The 13524-nt window shown below is 37.5% G+C and overlaps 1 pseudogene; it reads left to right on the top strand.

The window, feature by feature from the left end:
• Positions 1-515: 515 nt before the first annotated feature.
• Positions 516-11382, top strand: LOC140866676 (7-deoxyloganetin glucosyltransferase-like; annotated as a pseudogene).
• Positions 11383-13524: the final 2142 nt, after the last annotated feature.

Here is a 13524-nt window from a genome sequence, read left to right on the forward strand (position 1 = left end):
CTAAGGAATATAAATTTTTGGTCCTATAATTTATTTATTTTTCCTATTTTTAGACTTGTTAACAGTGAATTTGTGTTGTTTCGTTGAAAAACTAATTCTAGTCTTATAACTTGCATGATTTTTGTCTTTTTTTTTTCTTTTTTTCTTTTTTATTATCAGAGTAGAGTTCATCGTGTATGTAGGAAATTTATTATGTCGCGAACATATATAGATGTCGACATTGATTTTTGGCAAAAAACTTGTATATATGTCATAATTTTTTAGAATATTATTTAACTTTCCAAAATCCATGTCAATATTCATGGTCACCGCATAAGCAATTTCAGGCCGATAGGTGGGACTGGGATCAGGAAAGGACCATAATAACAAAAAAAGTCAAGTTATTGGAATAAAAATACAAATTCATTATTAACACCCAAATTAAAGCACAACATGCATGTGCAAATTACATGACCCAAAGATATAATATTCTATATATATATATATTATGTGAAAGTTGAATATTCTAACCCAAGATGAAGCCTCATGTCGTAGTCATCCCATATCCTGCACAAGGTCACATAGACCCCATCCAAAAACAAGCCAAACTTCTAAATTTCCGAGGTTTTTACATCACCTTCGTCCACACCGAATTCAATCACAACCGTCTTGTTCGAGCTAAAGGACCCGAATCCGTCAAGGGTCTCGACGATTTCCAGTTCAGAACGATCCCCGACGGGCTCCCGCCATCGGATAAGGATGCAACGCAAGATATTCTTCAACTGTGCGATTCTCTTTCCAAGAATGGTCTGCCCCCATTCTTGGAGCTCATCAAGACACTAAACGATTCACCGGATTGCCTGAACGTCACTTGCATAGTGTCCGATGGGGCTATGAGCTTTACTCTTGATGCCGCGGAGCAGTTCCAGATTCCTGAGGTTGTGTTTTTCACTACTAGTGCTTGTGGATTCATGGGATACTGTAACAACGCTGAACTTGTGGCAAGAGGAATATTTCCTCTCAAAGGTACTATACTGTACTGATGATTACACACACGGTTACGCGTTACGTACGTACAGAATGTACATATATAAAATTAATTCCCACTTCTTGATCATATGTGTATTAATTATATATATGTATGGTGATCATGCAGATGAAAGTGAAAGAGTGGGTGCCCGGTTAGCCAACTTGTGGCTAAGGGCTTTGATGACTCTATGTAAAACAATCTTTTGTTTAATATAATTTACACTTTTATAATGGTATTGACTTTATCTTTCTTCATATTGTTATATGATATAATATTGTTGTTTTGATAAAGACCTTGAATATACTATAGTGTATGTACGATGTGGTAGCACATGGGGATGGCTATCATGAAACACATCTTATAGTCACTGTATATTCTAAACTGTTCCTAGTCAATTGAGCAGTCCGCAAATAAAGATAAGGATCGCTCGAGATTGAGACTAGCATTTGCGATACCGAGTACCACGTTTCATTGGTATGGAACATAGAGATGTTCAAAGCATGCAAATGGATATTCATATGATGAATGATCGAACTACCCTATTCGGACTTTCCAAGTGGTTATCACTTATCGAGTGGATAAAGTCCGCGGTTTTGGTTGTACACCATTAGTCCTTATTACTTGAAACATCATTGAGACTCTATATGCTAGTACTGTACTTTGACTCGTTTACCGACTCTATTGGGGTCATCAGGTGTCGAGATTGGGTACAGTTATGACACATATAGGAGTCGATGCTTTGTTGTCAAGGATTCACCACATACTTGCGGGTGTGGATATCCTATGCGATCTGAGGAGATATTAGTGTGACGAATCTCTGGCCAGAGTACATGATGTGTTTTAGGTTAATGGGTTATCCTAGTAACACATGCGATGTCACTATTTGATCTCCAAGATGTTGTGCATAGTTATCGAATCTCGAACGACTCTCGATATACCAATGGTTGTTGATTCGATCGGGATATATGGATGAAGGGACCGTACTGTATGCTAACCAAAATCTACTGGTTCTTGCAGGCACTATCAGTAATACCTAGGAAATCATGGGGCGATGTTGCTAGACTCTCTTACCATGATTCGATGGGTAAGTCGGAAATTGTTGTTCCGAGTCACAAGGAGTTGTGAGCCCACGGCTAGCTGTATTCCTGTACCATTGAGGGTTACACAAGTAATGGATTACTAAAACCCCGTAGAGATAGTTAAATTTAAAGAGTTAAATTTAATGAAAGAGAAGTTGGACTTCTTAACTAAAGGGAGTGGAATTTCCTAAAATGACATAGGGATGGGCATTTTTGGAAATCACTGAATTCGGATTCAGAAAAATTATCTTGACTTTAAAAGATGCAGAAATGGTTTCTGTGCACATTGGTAAAATCAGTTTATCAATCGGAGTCACGATGAATTTTATATTAATTTTTAGAACAACGGGCTTGGCTTGTTGGGCTTAAGTTATGGATTGTGGGCTTTAAGAATTTAGAGTCCTAACACAATTATAACTTAACCTAGTCTAGAAATTATCTATAAATACATGTAGTGGGTTCGAAAATTGTGTATGATTCAGTCTTAATTTTCGAACACTGCATAAATAATTATAAGGGATTTTTCGAAACTTCCTTGCCTCTTTTGAGAAAATTCGGATTGTGGTTTTTGTGAAAAATTACAATTCTGAATTAACAGATCATATCTGTTTATTCTCTACGCAAAACTTCTGATTGATTTCTAGTGCAGTCAATCAGAGGGTTTCTGTTTTCTGTTCGTGGACCTTATTCCGGTGATTGATCGTGACGCCATCAGTTCCCGGGATTTACAAGAAGAGCAGATTAAATTCTGTTGGAGTCCATAATCTCGTTTCGAGATTTAAGGTAAAACATTAATTGTGGTTATTTGTTTTACTTGTATGAATTTAATCGTAAAAGTTTTGATACCCAGATATGGAATCGTTCCATATTAATAAAATAAAATTTTAAACTTCCGCTGCACCGGGTATCAATTCTAATTGATCTGAACACCGTTTTCCAACAGTGGTATCAGAGACAGGTTGCTCAGATCAAACGATTAAATTAATCGATTGTACAAAACTTTTAAGCCTCGGTTTTTGAAACAAAACAAATTTTTAAAATTAAATTTTTGACGGGCAAAACACGGGCAGCGATCGTCGCTGCCCAATGGGCAGCGACGGGCTACCCAGCCGGAGTCCCGGTCGGGGCACGGGCTGCCCGGGATTATCCCGGGCAGCCCGGAAAATTAAAATTTTAATTTTTAAAATTTTGAATTTTTGAAATTCGAGTGTTTGATCCGATCGAAAATTGTTTTTGATTAGATCACGAGGCATCGGATCGAATTGTTCGAGTCCGAAATTTTTAAAATTGATTTTTGGATAAATTTGAATTTTTGGAAAATTTATAAATTTTATCCGTTAAATTAAATTTTATGAAATTAATTATTTTGGTAAAATTGATGATAAGATATGATCTTATGGATGGATAAGATAAAATATGATTTTATCTTTTAATTATGATGCCATTGCATGTTTATCCAATTATTTTAATTATTGAATTAATTATTGGATAAAAGGATGATCGATTGCCATGACCAATATTTTAGGTGTATGTTAGGTGATTTACATTTGTCTTATTGTTGTTGGTGTTTATTAATGGGCTTGGTTTATAGCCCAATATGATTGTCATATGTAATAAAAGTGGGCCTGGTTTATGGCCCGTTCCCACCCCTAAAAATATATCTCATATTTGTCATCGAAATTTATTGTAAATTTATTAGACTTAGTGGGAGACAAAGTTTTGAAGAAATGGTGGGCCCAGCAGACAATGAAGACCGAAAAAATGTAAATTGGAAGCACAATGTAATAGGATTGCATTGCATACCTGCATAACACCTAGGATTGGATTTAGACTTGTGATTGGCAACCACGGGTCGATTAGTAAATGAGATCGATCATCCTTAAATAATATATGATATTATTGATGTATGCATGTTTAGACATAAATTGTATGAATCCCGCAAGCATACATAAATTGCATGATGAGACAAATTTTCAAAATAAAATCCCTCATTTTAAATATGATTTAAAATTGATATCAAGATAAACAAAAGGGAATTTTAAATATTGTTTAAATATTCCTACCTTCCATCAACGATCAATGTATGTGATGCTACCCGCGGATATGGTCCGGCTCATATTATTGGGGGGGTCCATTCGTTGGAAAGCTGTACATTGGATCGACACATGTTGTAAGTTGGGTAGAACTCCCATGGGATTGGCTCATATTATTGGGGATCCACATGGCGATCGTCCATCACAACTTAATATTGATGGGTCATCTTGACATGTCACAATAAACGGCGTCATATTATTGGGCCCTTATTGGACATGAGGTAAAAACATGGAGGTTGCTTTGGAAGCAATTGGGCTCTACCTTTTGAAAATTATAGTTGGCTGATATTATTCGGGACTATAGTTTGTCAATTGGACTCCATGTTCCCACTAAAGAAAATGTTTCTCGTTTTCACTAGAGGGTAGTGAAATCGTCAAAATAGTGGGAGTGTAATTCATAAAATGAAATTCGCCATATTTTATGTCTTAGTAAATTAATTGAACAAATCACTGATTATTGTCTGTTTCCTTTTCAGTATTTCATTACTATGAATTCGCGTAATACACTACTCTCAATTCTCGATCAAAACAAGTTGACTGGCGCTAACTATACGGAATGGTTCCGTAAGTTAAAAATCATTCTTAATTCGGAGAAGGCTTTCTACGTGTTAGAGAAGCGTCTTCCGAAGGAAGCCCCGGCTAACACTAGTCCGGAAGAGTTGAAAAAGCTTGACGATTGGTGGGACCATGATGTCAAGGCAAAGAGTTATATGCTAGCATCAATGTCTGATGAACTCCAGAGGCGATTTGAGGATGCGGTGAATGCTGCTGACATTCACAGCGCACTCAAGGAACTTTTTGGAGCTCAGTCAAGGGCCGAGAAATTTGCGACTGTCAAAGAGCTCATGACATGCCGCATGCGAGATGGGACTTCGGTCCGTGAGCATGGGGTACACATGATTGGGCTCATTGAAAAGTTGGTAAAACTCGAACTGACATTAGGGCATGAACTCAATGTGGACTTGTTACTTCTTTCACTTCCTTCGTCGTTTGACGGCTTTGTGATGAACTTCAATATGAACAAGATAGAGGCCACTCTTGAAGAGATGGTCAATATGCTTATGACTTATGAAGCCACACTAAAGAAGGATAAACCGGTACTCTTGGTTGGCTCATCTTCTAACTCTAAGAAAGGACCAAGTGGAAAGGGTAAGAAACGTTCTGCCCCGCCCAAGAAGATTGTACCAAATAAGAAGGGAAAGGCCAAGGCTTCAATTGAGATAAAAGATGAAAACGTTTGCCATTACTGCAAGAAACCCGGTCATTGGAAACGTAACTGCAAGGAATACCTCGAACAACGAACTGCAAAGGGTATGTTTTACATTGAAATAAATGTTTCGCTTAATACTTCTTCTTGGGTATTGGATATCGGATGTGGATCTCACATTTGCAATGATTTGCAGGTGATGACAAGAAGTCGTAAGCTAAGGATGGGTGAGACCCAGCTAAGGCTCGGGAATGGTTCTAGAGTCGAAGCCAAAACTATAGGAGACATTTATTTAGTTTTGCAGAACAATTTTAAGTTATTTTTGAGAGATGTTTTATATGTTCCGGATTTGGTCAAAAACATTATATCTATTTTTATGCTTGATAGAGATGGTTTTTCTTGCAATTTTGTAAATGGGATTTGCAATATTTACAAGAATGAATGTTTGATTGGAAATGGACAACTTGAAAACGATCTATATAGCTTAAAATTAAAAGACGTTCCAATTAATTATGTTGATAAACCGGTAACAACAATTAAAAGAAAGGACGATAGTCAAAACCCGGCAAACCTTTGGCATGCTAGGCTAGGTCATATTTCCTCCAGGAGGATGAACAAGCTAGTGGGAGAGGGCATGTTTGATATGTCTGATATTAACTCTCTACCTACTTGTGAGTCCTGCTTAAAGGGAAAAATGACTAAATCTCCTTTCAAAGGGAAACCTGAGCGTAGTCAAAATCTGTTGGATTTGATCCATACAGATGTTTGCGGTCCATTTAGGATTGGTACTAAATGTGGCAACACCTACTTCATTACATTTACTGATGATCATTCTAGGTATGGGTATTTATATTTAATGAAATATAAGTCTGAAGCATTTGAAAGGTTCAAAGAATTCAAGGCTGAAGTAGAAAACAAACTAGGTAAAAGTATTAAGGCACTTCGATCGGATCGAGGTGGAGAATACTTAAGTACCGAGTTTTTGGACTATCTAAAAGAGAATGGGATTCTCTCTCAGTGGACTCCTCCTATGATACCTCAGCTTAATGGTGTTTCGGAGCGTCGCAATCGAACTTTTTTGGACATGGTTCGATCCATGATGAGCTTCACTGAGCTCCCACCTTCGTTTTGGGGCTACGTGCTTGAAACGGCGGTATTGTTGTTAAAAAACGTCCACACTAAAGCAGTAAGTAAAACACCATATGAGTTATGGAATGGCAAAGCTCCTAAGTATTCGTACTTGAGGATTTGGGGATGTCCTGCTTACGTGAAGCAGACAGTGGGAGATAAGTTGGATAGTCGATCCTCCTTATGTTATTTTGTGGGGTATCCGAAGAATTCAATCGGATATTATTTCTATCATCCTAATGAAACAAAAGTGTTTGTTTCAAGGAATGCCACCTTCTTGGAGAAGGAGTTCTTATTGGATAAGAAAGGCAAGATGATGGAACTCGAAGAAATTCGAGAAGAACCCGAGATACAAAATAGCGATCCTACACCTCAAGAATCATCACAAGACACGCCTACTACTAGGAGATCCGAAAGGACTTCTAGGCCTCCTATTAGATATGGTCTTCTTCTTGAAGGGGATCAAAGTGAACCCGACATTGGATGTGAATGAAGAAACTTCAAGGAAGCAATTTCTGATGCGGATTCAAATTTATGGCTTGAAGCTATGCAATCGAAAATAGATTCGATGCATTCTAACCAAGTTTGGTCTTTAGTAGATCCTCCCGATGGAATTGTTCCAATAGGGTGAAAATGGATCTACAAGAGAAATCTTGGGCCTGACGGAAAGGTATTGACCTATAAGGCACGATTGGTGGCAAAAAGTTATACTCAAATACAAGGAGTTGACTATGATGAAACCTTTTCACCAGTCGCAATGTTCAAGTCCATAAGAATCCTTATTGCCATAGCAGCATGGTATGACTATGAGATATGGCAAATGGATGTAAAGACTGCTTTTCTTAATGGAAACATTAAGAAAGAGATCTATATGATGCAGCCTGAGGGATACACATCCATGGGAAGCGAGCATAAGGTATGCAAGCTTCAGAGATCAATTTATGGTCTCAAACAAGCATCAAGAAGTTGGAACCAGAAATTTGATGAAACAATAAAGGATTTTGGTTTCATCAAGAACCCGGAGGAACCATGCGTGTACAAGAAAGTAGTTAAGGATGCGGTAACATTCTTAGTACTTTATGTTGATGACATCCTACTCATGGGGAATGACGTAGGGATGTTGCAGTCAACAAAAATATGGTTATCAGGTAGATTCTCGATGAAGGATTTGGGTGAGGCCTCCTATATTCTAGGGATACAGATCTATAGAGATAGATCTAAGATAATGATAGGACTTACTCAATCAACCTACATCGACACCATATTGAAAAGGTTTTCAATGGATGGGTCCAAGAGAGGACATCTACCTATGTATCATGGAGTTTCTATATCCAAGTCTATGTGTCCTAAGACTGATGAAGAGATAGAGAAGATGACACACATACCATATGCGTCAGCCAATTGTAGTATCATGTATGGGATGATATCTACCAGACCGGATGTGGCCTATGCTCTGAGCGTCACGAGCAGATATCAAGCCAATCCCGGTCAAATGCATTGGAAAGCCGTGAAGGATATTCTTAAGTACTTTCGAAGGACTAAGAATGTATTCATGGTTTATGGAGGAAGAGAATTGAAATTGGAAGGATACACCGACTCTAGCTTCCAATGTGACGTGGATGACTCGAAATCAACCTCTGGATTTGTATTCGTGCTCAATGGCGGTGCTGTCTCTTGGAAAAGTTCCAAGCAAGACACCACAGCGGATTCCACCACTGAGGCAGAATACATTGCAGCATCAGCTGCTGCTAAAGAGGCGGTTTGGATAAGGAAATTCATCCAAGAGTTGGGTGTAATTCCTGAAGCTGTTGGTCCAGTCCCGGTGTACTGTGACAACACGGGTGCCATTGCTCAGGCAAAGGAGCCAAGGTCTCATCAGAAGTCCAAACACGTACTGAGGAAATACCACATCATCCGGGAGATTGTGGAAAGAGGAGACATCACTGTCGAGAGAGTGGCCTCTGCAGACAATATCGCTGATCCGCTTACTAAGCCCTTGCCAGGACCATTGTTTGACAAACATCGCGAAGCAATGGGATTGCGTAGTATGACTAGTTGGCTTTAGGGCAAGTGGGAGATTGAAAGAGTGGGTGCCCGGTTAGCCAACTTGTGGCTAAGGGCTTTGATGACTCTATGTAAAACAATCTTTTGTTTAATATAATTTACACTTTTATAATGGTATTGACTTTATCTTTCTTCATATTGTTATATGATATAATATTGTTGTTTTGATAAAGACCTTGAATATACTATAGTGTATGTACGATGTGGAAGCACATGGGGATGGCTATCATGAAACACATCTTATAGTCACTGTATATTCTAAATTGTTCCTAGTCAATTGAGCCGTCCGCAAATAAGGATAAGGATCGCTCGAGATTGAGACTAGCATTTGCGATGCCGAGTACCACATTTCATTGGTATGGAACATAGAGATGTTCAAAGCATGCAAATGGATATTCATATGATGAATGATCGAACTACCCTATTCGGACTTTCCTAGTGGTTATCACTTATCGAGTGGATAAAGTCCGCGATTTTGGTTGTACACCATTAGTCCTTATTACTTGAAACATCATTGAGACTCTATATGCTAGTACTGTACTTTGACTCGTTTACCGACTCTATTGGGGTCATCAGGTGTCGAGATTGGGTACAGTTACGACACATATAGGAGTCGATGCTTTGTTGTCAAGGATTCACCACATACTTGCGGGTGTGGATATCCTATGCGATCTGAGGAGATATTAGTGTGACAAATCTCTGGCCAGAGTACATGATGTGTTTTAGGTTAATGGGTTATCCTAGTAACACATGCGATGTAACTATTTGATCTCCAAGATATTGTGCATAGTTATCGAATCTCGAGCGACTCTCGATATACCAATGGTTGTTGATTCGATCGGGATATATGGATGAAGTGACCGTACTGTACGCTAACCAAAATCTACTGGTTCTTGCAGGCACTATCAGTAATACCTAGGGAATCATGGGGCGATGTTGCTAGACGCTCTTACCATGATTCGATGGGTAAGTCGGAAATTGTTGTTCCGAGTCACAAGGAGTTGTGAGCCCACGGCTAGCTGTATTCCTGAACCATTGAGGGTTACACAAGTAATGGATTACTAAAACCCCGTAGAGATAGTTAAATTTAAAGAGTTAAATTTAATGAAAGAGAAGTTGGACTTCTTAACTAAAGGGAGTGGAATTTCCTAAAATGACATAGGGATGGGCATTTTTGGAAATCACTGAATTCGGATTCAGAAAAATTATCTTGACTTTAAAAGATGCAGAAATGGTTTCTGTGCACATTGGTAAAATCAGTTTATCAATTGGAGTCACGATGAATTTTATATTAACTTTTAGAACAACGGGCTTGGCTTGTTGGGCTTAAGTTATGGATTGTGGGCTTTAAAAAGTTAGAGTCCTAACACAATTATAACTTAACCTAGTCTAGAAATTATCTATAAATACATGTAGTGGGTTCGAAAATTGTGTATGATTCAGTCTTAATTTTCGAACACTGCATAAATAATTATAAGGGATTTTTCGAAACTTCCTTGCCCCTTTTGAGAAAATTCGGATTGTGGTTTTTGTGAAAAATTACAATTCTGAATTAACAGATCATATCTGTTTATTCTCTACGCAAAACTTCTGATTGATTTCTAGTGCAGTCAATCAGAGGGTTTCTGTTTTCTGTTCGTGGACCTTATTCCGGTGATTGATCGTGACGCCATCAGTTCCCAGGATTTACAAGAAGAGCAGATTAAATTTTGTTGGAGTCCATAATCTCATTTCGAGATTTAAGGTAAAACATTAATTGTGATTATTTGTTTTACTTGTATGAATTTAATCGTAAAAGTTTTGATACCTAGATATGGAATCATTCCATATTAATAAAATAAATTTTTAAACTTCCGCTGCATCGGGTATCAATTCTAATTGATCTGAACACCGTTTTCCAACAGAAAGTTACATAACTAATGGATATCTTGAAACCAAAATAGATTGGGTTCCAGGGATGAAGAACATGAGGTTAAAAGACTTCCCAAGTTTCATTCGAACAACCGACCCCAACGATTATGCGGTTCGTCTAAACATTTTGTATACAAAAAAAGATGCGTTAAGGGCTAAAGCTGTGATAATCAACACTTACTATGAACTAGAAAAGGAAGTGCTGCAGGCCCACTCCACTTATTGGAGCGTGTGACTGAAAATACCAAATTGGAATCGATCGCCTCAAGTTTGTGGCGAAAAGAGGATTCATGCTTTAGATGGCTCGACCAGAGGACGCCAAATTCGGTATTGTACGTGAACTTCGGCAGTATCACAGTTCTGTCCGAGCATCAGTTGTTAGAGTTTGCATGGGGTCTAGCTGACAGCAACCATCACTTCTTGTGGATCATTCGGCCCGATTTGGTAAGCGGGGAGAAGTCGTCGATCTTGTCGGAGGAGTACTTGAAAGAAGTGAAAGACAGGAGCATGATGGTGCAGGGGTGGTGCTCGCAAGAGAGAGTGTTGGCGCATCCGTAGGTGGGCGGATTCTTGACTCATTCGGGATGGAACTCGACGGTGGAGAGTATTTCAGAAGGCGTGCCGATGATCTGCTGGCCGTTTTTCGCGGAGCAGCAGACGAATTGTCGGTATGCATGCGCGGAATGGAAGATTGGGATGGAGATCGAGGGGGACGTGACGAGGGCGAATGTCGCAAAGACGGTGAGAGCTTTGATGGAAGGGGAGGAGGGGAAGGATATGAGGGAGAATGCATTGGAGTGGAAGGATATGGCTCATTCGGCAGCTAAGTGTGGTGGCTCTTCATTCAACAACTTGGAGTTCTTGATCAATGAAATTCTTCTCAATAATTAATTAATGAATTAAAACATTGATTTCATTTCGACAATGTGCTATTTATTTCTTACTTATATTAAATAAGATCGTTTCTGTACGTGAATGTAATAAAACAAATTAATTATAAAATAATTAATTTTATGTATTCGCTTGCATATTTATGCAAATATGCAAGCCAACATGCATGATGTACATCATGATTGTTAGCCTGTTGGCATTGTTCTTTCATGCAAATAAAATAATAATAGTTGAATATATATAGAATATTAAACCGATAATTTTAATTAGAGAAATCTACTTTTCAAAAGAAACAAATTTATATTGTTGATTCACAAGGTGTTTGACTAAGCTTATTAAAAATGACATATAAGTTTCTAGAGCTAAAAACTGTTTTACGAGTTTATAAGCTCTTAGAACTTATTTTAAAAATAAATTGTTAAAGTGTTTGGGTAAACTTATTTTAAACAAATTAAAGATGTTGATATGATTGGTATTATAAGATCTTCTTATTGTCAAAATTACTAAAAATGATATAATTCTATGAAAATAATGTTTCGAGATATACATATACGAAAATAGTTTTAGAATAAACCTATATTAAAAAATAAATTGTTTTAATATTTTACTTTTAGAAAAATTTATGTTATTTGTATTTTTTAAAAATAATATTTAATATTTAATGAATGGAGGATATGATGTAAATTTGTATTTAAAAAATACCTCTCTCCTTACTTTTTTAAAAACAGCTTATAAGCTATCAAACAACTTATTTTGACAGCATATAAGCTGTTTTTAAAACTTTTTACCAAACAAATTTGTGGAGCTTAGAAGCTCCCAAACAACTTATAAATTGTTTTCGGGAGCTTATAAGCTTAGCCAAACACCCATTTTATATTTCCATCGAAATAGCTCAAATATGCAAATTGGTCCATTGGAATTAGGCAAAATAATGTTTGCAATTATGTTATCTAGTCGGGAAAAAATAAAAGCTAGAGCAATTTAATAATGCATTATTCAACAAAATACCTTTGAGAAAGTCTCGCACGTCAATTTTATTGGGTTTTTATTATTTTTAATGTAAAAAATAAATGTAATTTCAAAAATAACGTAAAATAAAAAACGTTGCATTAATAACGTAAAACGCCACCGTTGATGGCGGACGCTGCCTTGTTGGCAGACCCCGACCCCGCTACCCCGCTACCCACCCCGCTGTCAACCACCGTTTCCACCCACCATCTGCCTGTAATCATCCATGCCCCCACCCACCATCTACTTTTTTTAAATAAATGATGGGAACACGGTCTTTACGCGTATATTTTCTTGACGCGTAAATAATTGAATACGATACCATTTTTTCACGATAAATAATTGTGACGATTTGACGCAGAAAACACGCGTACAAATCTATTATATATACGTACAGATCTCATTCGAAATAATTCAATAAACTTTACTGCTCCCTTATTCTTTCTCTTTTTTCATTTTCTCTCGTTTTCTTTGTTTGTTTTTCATTTTTATATCCAAAAAGTTATATCGAAAATGGCAAAAATTGATATATTTTTATATTTTGGTGGTCATGTTATTGTGGATAATGGATCAGTTATGTATAGTATTCCTTATACTAGACCGATGCGAGTATTACGATCTATTACTCTGTTCGAGTTGGTTGAAGCTGTGCATCAAACATTGATGATTGATCCAATGAATTTTACTCTCAAATTGTCAACGAAATATTCCTTCATGGAAAATTCATCTTGGAATGAAATTCAAGTGAATCTTGTCGATGATAATGCGCTGGAGTTTATGATGCAATCTCTCAATATACGTATACTGCATTTGTACGTCAGATATTTTATATGTTACTGATCAAGGAATGAACAGCGTGTATGCATCCTGAAAGTGGATCGTGGGAACAATATATCGCTGGCACATCCGAACCTGATCCTGCAAATTGGCCACAAACGACATGTGGCTGGGAACAAAATGATGGTGCAACAAATTGGAATTCAGAAAATCCAAATTTTGCGCCATGTTTTGATGATCCTAGTAGTGAAAACGACGATGTTCAGAGAAGCGATACGGAGCCAGAGATGTCATACGGGGAGTCTGAGGAAGACGATGATGACGATGACGATGACGATGTGGAAGATGTGAATATTT

Source organism: Henckelia pumila, chromosome 4 (genome assembly GCF_033568475.1).
Source record: "Henckelia pumila isolate YLH828 chromosome 4, ASM3356847v2, whole genome shotgun sequence".
Taxonomy (NCBI): domain Eukaryota; kingdom Viridiplantae; phylum Streptophyta; class Magnoliopsida; order Lamiales; family Gesneriaceae; genus Henckelia; species Henckelia pumila.